Raw genomic sequence first — 17,343 nt, forward strand, 5'->3', positions numbered from 1 at the left:
TTGCAGCATTCCTCTTCCACCTGAGCTGCGAGGGAGGTATAGCCTATTGACATCACTGCGGGGGTGCAGAGCATGATGGATGGTCATGATTTTCCTGGTCTTATGATCTAGTGTCTCTAGCTCTGCCTGGGTCCAGTCTATTATTCCTGCAGTGTATCTGATAACAGGTATAGCCCAAGTGTTGATGGCTTGTATGGTGTTCCCACCATTGAGTTTGGACTTGAGGATTTTTCTAACTCTCCTGATGTATTCACTTCCAATTTTTCTTTTAACTTCAGTGTGTGCGATGTTATCAGCCTGGAGAATGCCCAAGTATTTGTAAGGTTCTTTCTCTTCCAGGTTCTTGATCTTGCTTCCATTGGGCAGTTCTCTTCCTTCTGTTTTTGTTATTTTCCCTCTGTTCATTATTAATGCAGCACACTTGTCTAGTCCAAACTCCATTGCTATATCGCTACTGAATATACGGACAGTGTTTCGCAGTGATTCGGTTTCTGACTGGGACTTTCCATACAACTTCAGATCGTCCATGTACAGCAGATGGTTGATTTGACTTGATGTTTTAGATGTTTGGTATCCGAGGCCTGTTTTGTTTAGTATTTGTGAAAGTGGGGTCATGGCGATTACAAACAACAGAGGGGATAGTGAGTCCCCTTGGAAAATGCCTCTTCTAATGCTAACCTGTCCAGGTGTCTTGCCATTGATTGTTAACTGTGTACTCCACATGCTCATTGCTTTTTAAAATAAATATCTGAATGTTTTTGCTGACACCCGTTGTTTCTAAACAGTTTACTATCCATGTGTGAGGCCATGAATCAAAGGCTTTCTTGTAGTCAATCCATGCAACACTTAGATTTGTTTTTCTTCTCTTGCAATTTTCTAAAATCATTTTGTCAATCAGCCGCTGGTCTTTTGTGCCTCTGGTGTTCGGGCAATTTCCTTTCTGTTCAACTGGAAGCTGTTTGTTAGTTAATAAGTGTTGCATCACTTTATCTGCTATTATTCCAGTTAATAATTTGAATATGGTTGGCAGGCAGGTTATACGTCTATAATTACTTGCAACTGCACCTTTTGCTGGGTCTTTCATGATGAGATGAGTTTTCCCAGTTGTTAGCCATTGTTCAATATCACCTCCTTGCAGCAAAATGTGATCGAACTGTTTTGATAGTTGTTTATGAAGGCTTGTTAGGCGTTTAAGCCAAAAGCCATGCAGTTCATCGTCACCTGGAGCAGTCCAATTTTTAATTTTCTTTGCTCTTTCACTTATTAATTCTGGTGTTATTATTAGATCTTGCATTTGTTGGTTACATTTTTTGACCTCTTTCATCCAGCCAGCTTTTTTATTATAATCTATTGGATTGTCCCATAATTTCCCCCAGAATTGCATTGTTTCTTCTTTATTTGGTGTTTCTAGGTTTCTTGCAGTTTCTCCTTCTATGCTTTGGTAGAAACATCTCTGATTCAACTGGAATTGGAGATTATGCCCATGTTGTGTAATTCTGGCTTCATATCTGCTAATTTTCTTTGACACTGCTGTTATTTGCTGCTTTATTATTTCCAGGACTTCTCTAATTTTCCTTGAATCTAGGTGGTATTTTTGGATCAGATACTGTTTGGTGTTTTCATTCTTCAGCTTCTTGTCTTTCATATCTTTCAATTTACTAGCATCTGATCTAAGCCTGGAGATTTTATTTTCTAATCTAATCTTCCATTTAGGTGATGTACTGCTTTCTTTTTTGACAGGTCCACTGATCTTATATCCGAGCTCTTGTGTTGTTATTGTTGCTGCACTGTACATTAGTTGGTTTGTTTCTTGCAAATTATTGGTTGTTATTTCTGCAAGTGCAGCATTGACATCTTTTAATACCTGAGCAAGTTGTTTTTTGGCAACTGTTTTTAGAACTGGGAGTCGAACTGGAAGTCGAACTTTAGAACTTTAGAACTGGAAGTTGAACTGTAGAACTGGAAGTCTTAGGTGGTCTGAGTGTAGATTGTATGGTAGCAAATGAGAGTGGATTCATGGTTTGTATTGAAAATCTCATTTGCAACCAGACAATCTACACTCAGACCACCTCAGAAACAACAGAACCCTGTACCCCATGGGTTAGCAACCCCATGGGAGTGGCTGGCACCCTATGTGCACTAAACCACCACTCACTCTGGGCCACCCCAGCGCCCTCCAAGTGCACTCATGGGGCTTACTGAAACCTCCATTATACCTTATAGGGAAAAACCTTAAAGATGAGTAAACTTCAACAATTCACCAAAAACCAGCCTTTTGCCCAATCCCTCTGCAATTTGGGTGGTAGCCTCCACCCATTAGGCACTTAACTTAAACTGAGTAGTACCTCACTGCCTTGCGGGTGGGAGTGGGGTGTTGTTGGCACATGGCAGTTGACAATTGGCACTGTCTAAAAGACAGTCAAAATGAATAGAAGAAATGAAGGTGTGTAATGAATCCTCATAAGGATTCATTGAGTGAAAGTTATTATACACCAAAGAATCTGAACACTTAAAAAATAGTGACCACACATTTTGCTCCATAACTCCAATTCTATAAGGGCTAGAGCTTATTTTTTAAAAAATGAAAGCTGGGAATCTGGGAAAATTAATAGGAAAGATCCGAAACCCGAATCGATTCAAATCGAATCAGCCGCGATGCGATTTGTACCCGAATCTAGCCAATGGACCACAGGGGTGATTCATTTTGTCTCCGAATCACCCGAATCAGCTAGATTCGGGTACAAATCAATTTGTATCTGAATCGATTCGCACATCCCTAGCCAGTACTGATGCTATTTTGTCTGCCTCACCTAATACAGTGGTAAGGATGTGCACATGCAGTGAGTACACGTTCTTTCCCCACCTCCTGGTGCACCAGGGCACTTTCCCCAAATCACATGGGGGGAGTGGTTTAAACTGGTATTTCCAGCATGTGTAGAGGGGTGGTTTGGATGAACCAGTCCTCCATGCAATTAGGGAAAGGTGCCCCTGTATGCTGGGAGTGGGAAAAACTTGCATGCTCATGGCATGTATATGTCCTTATCCCGTGGAGTTGGGTGGGTGGATGAAGCATTGTCCAAATAAGCCCAGAATGTGTTGGGACTGCCAGCTTTTGCAAATGAATGCCAACATGTCCCCAAATTTGGACATTCACTGTAGCATATGCAGACAGACAGTCTCCTGCTTTTATGAGAAAGAGTGAGACATGGTGACTTGCTTTTTTTCTTTTGCTTTTGGGAGCCTTCTAAAACTACTTGCTCCAAAACAGTCACTTTGATTTAATTGCCCTACACAAGCTTCATAGGGCTATTTTACGCTAGCCTGGCTGAGACAGTTTCTGCAGAGCCTTGTTTTCCACATGACTTTGAAAGGATAGGGGTTGTTTTGGCATGGGGAATGGACCTTTCCTGCAGTAATGGGATAAGATGTAAAATATGCAGTTACAGTTCAACTATATATATGCAACCCCAGTGAGATAGTCTGAGTGGCTGACATGAGGAAAATTACACAAAGTAGTCCCACTGAAATGAGAAAGTCCCACTGAAATTAAAAGGCATTGACAAATTTGTTCTTTTAATTTCAGTAGGACTACATTGAGTAATTTTCCTCATTGTGTCAATCAAGACCAACAATGGGTGGTTCGGATTATACCTTACTGGGCCATGTGATTAGAAATGGGTCACTGACAGTGTGCCTGTTGTGAAGTCCTCTGGGGAGCCCACAGGCAAGAGGTGAGGGCATGCCCTCTCTCCTGCTGTGGCTCCCCTGCAACTGGTATTGAGAGGCATGTGGCTCTGAGGCTGGAGGTGGCCCACAGCCACCAGACTAGTAGCCACTGATAGATCTGTCCTCCGTGAATTTGTCTACGCCCCTTTTAAAGCCACCCAAGCTGGTGGCCATCACCACATCCCATGGCAAAGAATTCCATAGATTAAGTATGCACTGTGTGAAAAAGTACTTCCGCTTGCTGGTCTTAAATTTCCTGACCTTCAGTGTTTGGCTATTGTTTGTGGCTATATTCATCTGAATGGCTGCTCTACATGCACAGAGTCATTCAGATGAACAGGCACCCCTACGCAATAAAGGGACATGCTACAAGAGTGCTGAGACATCCACAGAAGATCTCACAATGAATACGGTCTCCGTGCGTTCCTTTTCTAACCTCATGGGTCAGTAAGATATTGTCCAAACCAGCCCAATCTACTGTTCATTGTTGTGGGGAGGGGCCATTATCCATGCAGTCCAGCATTCTGGGTGACTAATTTGATTTCTCTGCAAGCTCATAAGCAGAAGACAATGTAAAGGACTATCCTCTCTTTTTGTCCCCCGACATCTATAATCGGGGCTAAGCTGCTTCTCAGCACAGATACTTCATTTAGCCGTGATATAATGGCCGTTGATAGATACATTTTTTTAAAAAAATCCATCAGAACTGATGGCAGCTGTCACATCTTATGGTACTGAATTCCACATGCAATATATCTTTTCTCTCCTGCTCTTTCTTGTGCCTGTCCTATGTTTCTTGTCGATTTTATCAACAGGATTAAACAGTGTGTGTCCATTTTGTGTTAGTTTACACAGGGGCAAAGGATATATGGCTTGAGGAGATGCAGATCTGAAGCTCCCCTGTTTGCACATGTCTGCTTTTTCAGTCACACCAGATAAATTCCTTGGCTTGGAGAAACTCATGCATTTTCATGAATGTGCCCCAGGTGGCTTTTCACCTTGTTGTTGTTGTTGTTGTTGTTTTCCTTTTCCTTTTCTTTTCTTTTCTTTTTTTTTTTTGATAGAAGGTTGACATTTTTTTTCAGGGTAATGACATTTGTCACTTGTGAAAACTCCTTTCATTGCTATGGAAACGAAAAAGAAAAGTGCTGACAGTTCCTTGGCCATCAAGGTGCTGGATCTTATCTGGATGCACAATGAAAGTGACAAGAGTCAAACCTTCTCCATCCTGGCTTCTCTGGCATGAAGCTGCTTTCTAGCACCAGAACTGGAGAAGTATCTAAATGCTATATCCGAAAGTTCTGAAATTTGGAATTCTTATGGATGTTGAACAAGAGTGACTGCGAGCAAGTGGGAGGTACCGGCAGACTTAGGGTGACTTGCAGATATGTCAATGTCAAAAAAATCTGAAGAAAAAATCTAAAGGTGCCAAGCCTCATCCCCCACAAATCCCTCATATTAGTCAGTGAAACAGAATGTCCTAAGCATGAGGGGCATGTCCTAAGTATGAGGGGCGGGGCATACTGCTGATTGACATGGCAGGTGTGGGACTTCCTCTCCCTTCACCCTGCTGAACACAGCTGCAGCAGGGCGATTTTATAACATCTGAATGAGGCTATAATCTCACCTTTTGTTCCCATGGGTTACAAAGGCTTGTAGAGATTTATTTTAAAACATCCAGGGCTGGATTGAGATTTAAAAAGTTTTTAGAAAGCTTCTTAGATCTTGGCTTTTTAACCCAGGGTTTTACATGACCATTTCTATGCTGCTTCTATGTGTTTTTATTCTTGTGTCTATGTGTTTTTATGCTTGTATTTTATAGTTTTTAAATTAGATTTGTTTTATATTTTTAGCTTAATATTTTGTCATTTTTATTGTATGTTTTTAACTTTTGTAAACCGCCTTGGGGTTGTTTTTAATGAAAGGCGGTATAGAAATTCTACAATAAAACAAACAAACAAACAAACAAATAAATAAAACCTATTGTCATCTTGCTGTCTGAATTTTATGATATTGGTATAATCATCCATTTTTTTTTTTTAGCAAAACTGGACTTCTGGCCTTATCAGTGGGATGATTGTGAAATAGATATTTTTTGGACCCATTCCCAGTTAGGAATGGGCCAATCAGAAAGATTATTATTAAGAATATTTATATATGTTTTTTCTACCAAAAATGTATTCAGAGTGAGAGCCTGTGTGGTGTAGCGGTCAAAGTGTTGGACTAGGACTGGGAAGGTCAGAGTTCAAATCCCTACTAAGTCATTAAACTCACTGGGTGACTCTGGGCCAGGCGCTATCTCTCAGCCTAACCTACCTCGCAGGATTGTTGTGAGGAGAAACATAACCATGTATACCACTCTTGGCTCCCTGGAAGATTTATAAATTTACATTGCATTAGAAAATGGCCCCATGGTCCCCATAGGACGTAGAATCTAAAAATAAAGACAAGATGGACACTATTAAACTAAAAGACACTATTTTAAAAGGCACTGAAGACACATTTATTCACCCAGGCTTTTAATTAGAGTTATGATTTTAATTTTTCATGTTGGTTTTAAATGACTTTAATGCTAATGGTTTTAGTGCTTAAATGATTTTAATTGTTTAATTGATTTAATGTTTTGAATGATTTTAATTGTAAACTGCCCAGACGTGCAAGTTTTGGGTGATATAAAAATATGTTAAATAAATAAAATATTAATAGCCACTGGGGAGGCTGCTGTGCAGAGCTGAATAGGGACAGTTGCTCTCTCCCTGCTAAAGATAAGAGAATCACCTCTTCGAAGGTGCCTCTCTGCCCAGTTAGCAGGCATGCACAGCAATCCAAATGCTTTGGCTTCACCCACAGCATCCTACATGCATGTGTGCTTACTGTTCTTTTCTCTTTCCCCAAAAAGTAAGTCCTTGTCACATGGAACGCACATTGCATGCATTTGATGTGCCCCATCCCACCGAAGAGACATTGACATTTCTCTATATCCTTACCGTTAATTTCAGATCTAGCAAGAGTGCTTTCAGATATAAGTGACTGGCTTTGATTCTTCATAGAGCTTGAGTGATCACCCACTCCAATCTTTTTCTCAAAGTATTATTAATATATGAAAAGCTCATATATGAAAATATATGAGCCAAGAGATGTTCAAAGCTTTCATGACTTTGAGAAAGGATTAAGGAAGGAGATAGATCCTATCAACAGCAATCAGATATCATAGCTAAAAGTGGAACTTCCATATTTAGAGGCATATCTCTGATTATCATCAGCCAGGGACAAATAACAGGGATGATCAAACTTGCGGTGGCTCATATCAGATTGCTCTGGAAATAAGCTTTTTTCCAAAAAGAGCAGAAAACAACTCAAGTTTAATTATGAGGAAAATGACTATTTTCTCTCTCCCTTTAATCAAAGATTTACCTGTCTGGAGTAGGAGTGACATTGGCCATGGGAAGGACGGATCTGATCTCTTCCCTCTCCAGCATGCAATGTGTATAGGAAAAAGGGCTCAGTTGCTTCTTGGATAATGTAGTTTTTCCATGGGCTACTGTAGTAGCCCTCAAGAAAACTACATTACCTGAAAGCCACTGGGGCTCTTCTTCCTAAGACACACACAGCACATTATAGAGATATTCCTCTATAAGAAGGATATTCCTCTCCGTGGCCGGAGCACCACTTCTTACAGCCACCCCAGTTATGGACAGGTAAGCTCTATGGCCAGACTGTGGGCAAAGCATCAGCACGTCAGTGGAGTGGCCACGATTGGCCATGATCTTGAAGGGGCCTGGCACTCTCTTGAGCAAGCACAGTCCACCTCAGGTCATCATCACAGATGTTGAATAATTCATTTCACTGGAGCAATGCTGAACCTGTTGGCTGGCCCAGCTCATGAGTAAGCCTAGGGACAGCAAACCCCCAAAGGGAAGGGGCTGGGGTCCCCTTTCCCAACCTTTCTGCGGGAAAAAAAATAGAACTTGGCTGCTCAAGAAACCCTGGTTGGGGTTGCCTTTTACATCCAACCCTGGGCAGCCCCCCCCCACAGCCATTTGTCCCCCTCCCAGTGCTGTGATAAGGTGCCCTGCTTATGTTGCCAACTGGAATGTTTGTGCTTGTGAACATACATCATTGCCACTTCATTCTTGGTGATCAAAGCTCTTAGTGCCCATGCTGTCATCCCATCCTCTTTCTCTCCTGTTTTTCCAGGTGGGAGGAGGATGGGATGTGGTGGTGTCCCTGGACAATTCCATAGCTGTCTAGGAGACAGGAGGGCTGGGGCTGCTGCTCAGAGAAGTGGCCAGTGAGAAGCGCCACAGGCAGGGAGCGGGCACAATTCTGGGCGTGTCTGTGCCGCTGTCTCTATGATTGCAGTATGAAAATTGGCACAAAACCGCAGTTATGGTGGCATCTGGGATCAAATGTAATGCTTCGGCGGTCAAACTGGATGTCTCAGTGGCGAACCTTTGTGCAAGCTGAAGGTTCAAATTGGAGTTTGGTGAGGCAAACTATGGGTCGCTTTTGGCTTAAAACCATGGTTGAACCAATTTGGATGTAATGGAGTTCCAGCCTCTGCCCTGTTTAACTCCAGTTTCATGTTACGGGTGAATTTGGCCTATGTGTAAAGGATGTGGTCTGCCACTGAGTCCCCACTCTCATTGGCATGGATGCTGAGTTAGATGCTAGATGTTCTTTTGGTCCGACTCAGCACATCAATTCAAATGTTTTTATTTTTCTGCTTACTTATGGAGTGGGAGCACCAGAAACTGAAAACATTAAGGAGCTGTAAATGTTCAGTTAATGGAAATTCTACAATTCTGCACTTCTAATTAAAAATGGATAGGCAGCCAATTTTAATAGTTCCTTGGATGGGAAAAATGATTTTTAATAATTGTACAGTACAATAATATTGAAACTATACTTTTAGGATTAAAAATGAGATGTGATTTGTTATACAATACCAAGATAGAAGGGGGAAAAGTTATAGCTTCAGTAAGTTCATCTCTAAGCAGCAGGGAACTGAAACTGCTGGTATCTGGATTACTGGAAGAAAACCCCACTAACAGAGATGCAATTAGGGTCGCACCATCAGTTTTTCTTCCCACCAGCACCTCTGAGTGAAAATCTGCAGCACAGCCCATAATTCTAGACAATCAATGCTAAAAATAACCTTCAGTCCTGCTGGTTAAAGCAATTCCACAATATGCAAATACTGGGACTTGTGCTGCAAGGTGAACATTTTTAGCACACAGCAAATATTATGTCTCCCAGCTGTCACTACAAAAATGAGGGTGTTATGCACTGATTGGCGCCTACTCACAGAATCAGTCCTGAGGCAGACAATATCAAAGGGAGAATCGTGCAGGAGGAAGCAGCCCTTGGGCTACCCAGAGTCCAAACTGTTTGGACTTGAAAGGTGATAACCAGCACAAAGAACTGGGCTCGGAAATGACCTGGGACCAATGCAAAATGGGTAATATTGGCATGATGTGCTCTGAATATCAGGCCCCTGAAAGCACCTTGCAAGCAGCATTCTGCACTTGCTGTAGTTTCTGAACACTCTTCAAATGCAGCCACATGGATCACATTGTACTAGTCCAATCTATTTGTTGTGTGGGCCCAGGGAATTATTGCAGATCATAATACAGGTAGCCTAATCAGTTTTTTTAAAAAAATATTGGCTGACACCCAGAGCAAAGAACTGCTTGTGGAAGGAGAGGTGTGGAAGGAGAGGAGAGCTGGGCTTGTGGTAGCAAGCATGACTTGTCCCCATAGCTAAGCAGGGTCTGCCCTGGTTGCATATGAATGGGAGACTTGATGTGTGAGCACTGTAAGATATTCCCCTCAGGGGATGAAGCCACTTTGGGCAGAGGAGATGGATCCAAGTTCCCTCCCTGGCATATCCAAGATAGGGTTGGGAGATTTTCCTGCCTGAAACCTTGGAGAAGCCACTGCCAGTCTGTGAAGACAATACTGAGCTAGATAGACCAATGGTCTGACTCAGTATATGGCAGCTCCCTATGTTCCTAAGGATGTTGCACTAATGCAAAAAGGACCTATGAGTGCTTTCCCCCCTTGGCAAATAGCAGCCACAGGGGAGAAGGTTAAAGTCTCCTCCAGCCCTGCCACAACACTCCCAGTCTGTGGGGGAGCTGATCCAGCTGCTATTTTAGCGTTAAACCCGCAAGCATGCCCTTAAGGTAATATGTAGTTTGACCCTTGGTTATGTTTAGTGATCATCTTGCTTCCTGTTCTGTTTCCTGACCTGGAGGAATACTACACCACCCTCTCTCTGGAAGTTTGCTTCCAGCGTTTTATACCTTAGCTGGTTCAGATGACAGTATTGTCTCACTTGCTCTGTGCTTATTAATTAAAAAGGGATCTGAAGCCTTGAACAAGCTGGGAAGTAAATGGAGGGAGGGACACAGTGACTGCTGTGAAGGAGACAAAGTCGCCCATTCATGGCTTTAATGAACAAGAGCATTTGTCAGAGAGGCTCTCCTCTTCCCGCCTTTTACTTCCAAACCACTGATTCAGTTGATAGACCAGGATGGCGAACCTGAGACTCCTCAGCTGCTGTTGGACCACAGCTTCCATCATTCTCAGCTGCAATTGTGGCTGTGGATGATGTGGGTTGTAGTCCCAAAACAGCTGGAGAGCCTCAGGTTGGTCACCCCGGCACAGAGATAATGGAATGGAGAGTGAAGGACCAAACCTGGCATGCATCTTCAAAAAGCTTATTTATAAGACCCATTCACATGTTATGTTCAACACTTGTACAGATTTATTTATTATTTATTTTACATTTTTATATCTCGCTCTTCCTCCAAAGAGCCCAGAGCGGTGTACTACATACTTAGGTTTCTCCTCACAACAACCCTGTGAAGTAGGTTAGGCTGAGAGAGAAGTGACGGGCCCAGAGTCACCCACTCTAGTCACTACACCATGCTGGCTCAGATGTACAGTGAACACAGGTAAAGATCTGAACATAGGTACAGTAATTCACATCTCATGCTGAACGCAGGTAGGGCTGTACACTTTATATCTGTACCATGCATTTGGCCTGTATCCAGGGTCATTTTTAAAATGAAACAGGTACATTCTGTGGTGTTTTTTGTTAATTCATTCTTTGATCCAGGCCAGCTTTTGAATGGGGCTTTAGTTACTTGTATTCCAGTCCTGGAGCAGAGGCGGGGCTAACAAACAATCAGCAGCAAGAGCACTGAAAAGCAGTCTGCACTTGCCTCTTTGTAAAGGTAAAGCTGCACCGTGGAGTCGGTGTCGACTCCTGGTGCCCACAGAGCCCTGTGGTTGTCTTTGGTAGAATACAGGAGGGGTTGACCATTGCCATCTCCTGCACAGTATGAGATGATGCCTTTCAGCATCTTCCTATATCACTGCTGCCCGATATAGTACCAGTGGGGATTCGAACCGGCAACCTTCTGCTTGGTTTTCTGTACACAGTATCTATTTCATTAAACTATTAATATTCCTTTTTTAAAAAAATTAAATTTTTGTTAATTTTAACAATAATCATTCACAACACATTAGTTTTCTGTACACAGTATCTATTTCATTAAACTATTAATATTCCTGATTCCATTCCACTGCCTTGTCCTTGCATGCCACAACTCTTTGCCTTGGATTCTACACAGTCATTCATACAAACACATGTGCAGTGTACACTGTGTACAGTCAGCTGTACACTCATACAGCATAATGTCTGAAATGGACTTATTGCAGAGATTTGTGACAACAGCTGGGAGCATCCTGGCAGCAGGAAAAGAAGACGACTTACTTACCTTTTTAATGTGTAAATTGCGTTGAGACCTTTTGTTGAAAAGTGGTATATAACTATCTGTAGTAGTTTTAGTAGTAAGAGGAGACTTCTGGCTAGGGGTAAATGAGCCACAACCTTTCTTGCTTCCAGCTTCTTGGAAATCCAGGCATAGCACAGGGTGAGGATCTGGCTCAGTGGTGGCCTGGTTGCAGTCAGAATGGCAGCCATTTTCCCAGCTTGGCTGCTGAGGTGAACAACAATTATTAGGGAGAAAGGAAGGCTCAAGCCACTGACAGATGACAGCTGGCACTGTTCTTGTGACCCTCACCACCAGTGCCCGAGGGACATGGCTGGCCACATTGCCCTTGGGTGTGGCCCTGGAATAGCAGCCCATTAGCCAGGACTGGCCCATCAATGAAGCAGGGTGAAGAGAGTCACCTTAAGGCAGGGGCGTAACTATAATAGGGCAAGGGGAGACAGTTGTCTGGGGGCCCACTGCCTTGGGAGGCCCCCTAGAGGCAAGTCACATGACTGACTCTCCCAGCTGCACACCCACCCGGGCTTCCATCAGTTGTATTCATCCTGCGAAATTGATGTGAGTGTTAAGACCTGGAGCTACCAGAACAGCATGTCTTTCTCTAGTACCATTAAATGACTTGCATTGTCCACAATTTACAAAACCTTTTTAAAAAACAATTTAGGATGATGTTCTGTAGTGGCACATAGGAGATATAGATCTATCTATCTATCTATCTATCTATCTATCTATCTATCTATCTATCTATCTATGTGTGTTTGTGTATCTATGTGTGTGTGTGTATATAAATTTTTTACTATGCTTTTTGTTACCACTATTCAGCCTCATTTAAGATTTCTTTACTTCATGAACTGAGCTTCAGTGAGGGGGGGGGCATTTTAAAATCTTGACTCTGGGCCCACTCCAACCTTGCTACCCCCCTGCCTTAAGGAGCGCATTTGGGGAAGCGGCATATTTGGAATGCCCTGCACTTGAAAACAAATGGATCACCATGGTAAAAGCTGCCTCTTTCTTCATTTAGCAGGGGTCTACCCTTGCTGCAGGTGGCTTGATTCTCTGCCTTTGGTCATTTTGTGCTTATTTGCTGTACAGGTACTTTTCTACAGAGAATCTCTTCTGTACTTGTGGGCTACATTGCTTAAGTTCATGTTGTGTTTGGGGTGTGTGTATGATATGGTGGATGGATAATAACAGCCTATCTCCCCCCGCCCCTGTTCGGTCTTATTCTGTGATTCCAAATCCTTGTACAGATATACCAATGGGTGTGTGTGTGTGTGTGTGTATTGGGATTGTGTCCTCTGGCCCTACTCCCCACACACCCAACCTCAGCGCAATGGGGCTGATGTCACAGGACAGTATGAACTAACAACGTGTGTAGGCTGTGTACATACTATCTCTATGCTTGAGAATAGAAAGCATGGATTATGTCCAGGCCAATGTGCATTGGCTTCCTGTATAGAGTCTGTATAGCGGTATGGCTTCCTCTAGAGTCATGGAAGTTGGGCTCAAAAAGGCAGCAGGTTTAGTGGGCAGGATAGTGAGCCTCGTGCATGCATCTATACATGGAATGCTTATTGCTTAAGCTGGGGAGTAAGAACACCAAAAATGGGAGGAAGTAGGCAGAAAGCAAGAGCTGAAAACATAATCAGAAGAATGGCAAGGTGCCATGGCAAGTTGCCACCATTTCAGATTGTAGGTGAGGGATATATTGATCACTTTGTATCCCGCCCTTCCTCCAAGGAGCTCCAGGTGGTGTCCCTATTATCAAATATTTTATCTTCACAAAAAGCTTGTGAAGTAGGTTAGAATGAGAGAAAGAGAGAGAGCGAGAAAGAGAGAGAGAGAGAGAGGCCAAGGAGGAATTAGAACCTGTTACCAAGATAGCCTGTTTGAGGGCTCCCAGCAGCACCCCTACACCTGGTTTGGAGCTACACACTTGTAGTTTCCTTTTTGTCTCTCTGAACTCAAGGGATTGTGGGCTCACCATCTGCTTGCAATAAGCTACCTCACAAGGGTATGTCACTTGGCTGGTAGTAGGGGGAAAGGTAACTCCAGGTTAAGTGGAACTTGCACCTGGAAGAGGACTATTCCTCTCCTCTCCTCTCTGATTTCAGCACAGGTGAGGAAGCCGAAGCGAGTTAATTAAGTGCTGTTCTCCTAACAGGGATACCCAAATACTCCCCTCCATGTTGGTACATCAGATTAGCTCAAGCTTAGCGCCTTCACAGGAAGGAATAAGATAAGAGGCAACAGGCTCATCTCTCTAAAAAGAAGCGTTAATGGTTGGCTCCAGGCCCGGGAGGCATGCTAGTTAACACATTCCAGCACCGATTAAGATCCTTCCTGGACATGAGATAAGCCCTAATGTGCCCATTCTATTCCATCCTGCACAGGTTTCTCAAACTTATTCACCTCATTGTGCTGGTAGAGCACACCCAGCAAAGTTTGAACAGGACAAAATCTGTTCTTTTGTCTATCACATATGCCACCCTTATTAGCAGAAATGTGTGGTCAACATTTGGCCCCTAGGCAAGATGTTGCCTATTTCTGTCCCTGAGACCAGTGACCATAGTGCCATCAAATTCAGCATACATGTGGGGAGAGAATCACCAAGGAAGTCTAACACAGACATTTTGAATTTCAGAAGAGGAAACTTCTCTAAAATGAGGAGTATGGTGAAAGGGAAGCTGAAAGGGAAAATCAGGAGAGTCACTTCGCTCCAGAGTAGGGATGTGCAAAACGTTTCGGGCACAGAATGAGCTGTGCCTGAAACGACCAATTTCGGGTGATTCGGAGCCGAACTGAATCACCCCCGACGATTCCCGAAAAATATCGGACCCGAAACAAATCACCCGTTTCAGGTCCAAATTTTTTGGGTGTTTCGGGTCTCCTTTTTGTGCCCCAGAAAAGTGCCAGCCTTGTCTTCTTCTTCCCCCTCCGTTTTCAGTTTGACGTCTCTTTGAATTTCCCGCCTTTTTGCCTCCATTGATTTCAATGCAGAAATTACTTTCCTGTCACTTTAATTGAAAAGGTCCTGGGGCCAAAAGAGTGGGGTGGGGTAGAGTAGTGCCCAATGGGTGGAGGCTACCACCCCAATTACAGAGTGATTGGGCAGAGGGCTGATTTTTGGTGATTTTCTGAGAGTTTTAGTGTCTATGGGGCATATTGGGGCATAAAGTGGGATCTGGGGCAGAAGAGTGGGGTGGGGTGGTAGTGCCCAATGGGTGGGGGCTACCACCCAAATTCCAGGGGGATTGGGCAGAGGGCTGATTTTTGGTGAATTTCTTTTGGCCCACTCTTTTGGCCCCAGGACCCTTTTTTTACCCGAATTGATTCAGATTCGGATTCGGGTTAATCCGAATCCAAACCGATTCAGGGGTGATTCGGGTGGGCAAAATTCAGGCACAGAACAGAACAGGGGTGTTTCGGTTTGGGTACGAACCGAAACACGGAAAATCCGAATTGCACACCCCTACTCCAGAGTGCATGGAGTTTACTCAAAACCACAGTACTAGAAGCCCAGTTAGATTGTATACCCAAAAAGAGGAAAGGTACCACTAAGTCCAGGAAGATGCCAGCATGGCTAATGGGTACTGTCAAGGAAGCCATAGAAGGGAAGAAGAATTCCTTCCTAAATTGGAAGGCCTGTCTAAATGAAGAGAACAGAAAGGAACACAAACTCTGGCAAAAGAAATGCAAGGCAACAATAAGGGAGGCGAAAAGAGAGTTTGAGGAACATTTAGCTAAAAGCATCAAGGGGAATAACAAAAACTTCTTTAAATACATCAGAAGCAGGAAACCTGCCAGGGAGGCAGTTGGACCATTAGACAATGAGGGAGTGAACGGGATTATTAAGGAGGATATGGAGGTTGCAGAGAAGCTAAATGAGTTCTTTGCGTCCGTCTTCATGGCAGAGGATACTGAGCATATACCTGTTCCTGAACCAGGCTTTTTGGGGAGGGCGGCTAAAGAACTGAGTCAGATAGAGGTGACGAGATAAGGAAGAGGGAAGAGGGAAGAGGGAACATCTTGGCAGGGCAGTGACTGTGTTTGGGCTTCTGCCCCACCTCTTTCTCCAGGTGTGTGCCATCTACCCTCAGCCTCTGTGGCTTTAAAGCTGGGGCTGGGCCAGGGACTGAGGAAGGGAAGAGGGAACATCTTGGCAGGGCAGTGACTGTGTTTGGGCTTCTGCCCCACCTCTTTCTCCAGGTGTGTGCCATCTACCCTCAGCCTCTGTGGCTTTAAAGCTGGGGCTGGGCCAGGGACTGAGGAAGGGAAGAGGGAACATCTTGGCAGGGCAGTGACTGTGTTTGGGCTTCTGCCCCACCTCTTTCTCCAGGTGTGTGCCATCTACCCTCAGCCTCTGTGGCTTTAAAGCTGGGGCTGGGCCAGGGACTGAGGAAGGGAAGAGGGAACATCTTGGCAGGGCAGTGACTGTGTTTGGGCTTCTGCCCCACCTCTTTCTCCAGGTGTGTGCCATCTACCCTCAGCCTCTGTGGCTTTAAAGCTGGGGCTGGCCCAAGGGCTCTCGTCCTTGTGGCTCTCAGCCGTGGGGCGAGCTGCCTGGGGCCCTGAAAACCTTTTCCTCCTGCCTTGACGATCCATCTTCCACCAAGCAAGAAGTCAGCAGGGACTGTATGAGTCTGGTCTTGGTTTTAAATTAAGCCAAGTAGCCGTGGTGGAATAGTCTGGGGGGATGTGTCTGGGAGAGCAAAAAAGTGGGTCTGGAGTGGGGGCGGCAATATCACGGGTAGCGGGCAGAGGGAGGTATGGCGGTGGGAGTTGGGCAGGCCGTTACAGGGGAAAACGGTCCAGGCAATTGAGGCCTGTTCCTTTTTCCGGCCCTTCCCCCAACCCTCTGACCCTAGGGAGCTCTGAGAACACTCCTTCAAGGATTAGGGTGCTGCTGCTAAATGCCAGGTCAGTTAATGCAAAAACATCTCTCATCCACGATTTGATTGTGGATGAGCGTGCTGACCTGGTATGCGTGACGGAGACCTGGTTGGATGCGCTGGGCGGGGTTGGTCTCTCTCAGCTTTGTCCTCCAGGTTTCCAGATCGTGCAGCAGCCCCGCCTCGAGGGTCGGGGAGGAGGCGTTGCGGTCATCTTTCGAGAGACCCTCCCCGTTTCCAGGTGCCCGGTCAGGCAATCTCAGAATTTCGAGTGTTTTTCCTTGAGGGTGGGCCTCCGAGATAGGCTGGGGATTCTGCTGGTGTACCGACCACCCCGCTGCACTTCAGTCTCCCTACCTGAGCTGGCGGGGGTCGTCTCGGAGGTGGCCTTGGGTTCCCCCAGGCTTATTGTCTTGGGGGACTTCAATGTCCACGCTGAGGTCCCCTTAGTGGGTGCGGCTCAGGATTTCATGGCCTCCATGGCAACCATGGGCCTGTCTCAGTTGGTATCGGGCCCTACCCACGTGGCGGGACACACTCTGGATCTGGTTTTTGCCGATCGGGAAATAAATGATCTGGAGGTGGGGGAATTTGAGATCACTCCCTTGTCATGGACAGATCATCACCTGGTGGGGTTTAGTTTGACTGCTCCGTCTGCCCTCTGCAGGGGTGGTGGGCCGATTAAGATGGTCCGCCCCCGGAGGCTTATGGATCCGCTTGGATTTCAGACGGCCCTCGGGGAGTTTCCAGTGTCCAGAGCTGGTGACCCTGTCGAGGCCTTGGTTGATCTCTGGAATGGAGAGATGGCCAGGGCTGTTGACACGGTTGCCCCCAAGCGCCCTCTCCGGCTTGGTGGAGCCCGTTCTGCTCCTTGGTTTTCCTCGGAGCTTAGGGCGATGAAGCAACTCGGACGACGGCTG

This window comes from Hemicordylus capensis, chromosome 3, assembly GCF_027244095.1.
Source record: "Hemicordylus capensis ecotype Gifberg chromosome 3, rHemCap1.1.pri, whole genome shotgun sequence".
In the NCBI taxonomy this organism is placed as follows: domain Eukaryota; kingdom Metazoa; phylum Chordata; class Lepidosauria; order Squamata; family Cordylidae; genus Hemicordylus; species Hemicordylus capensis.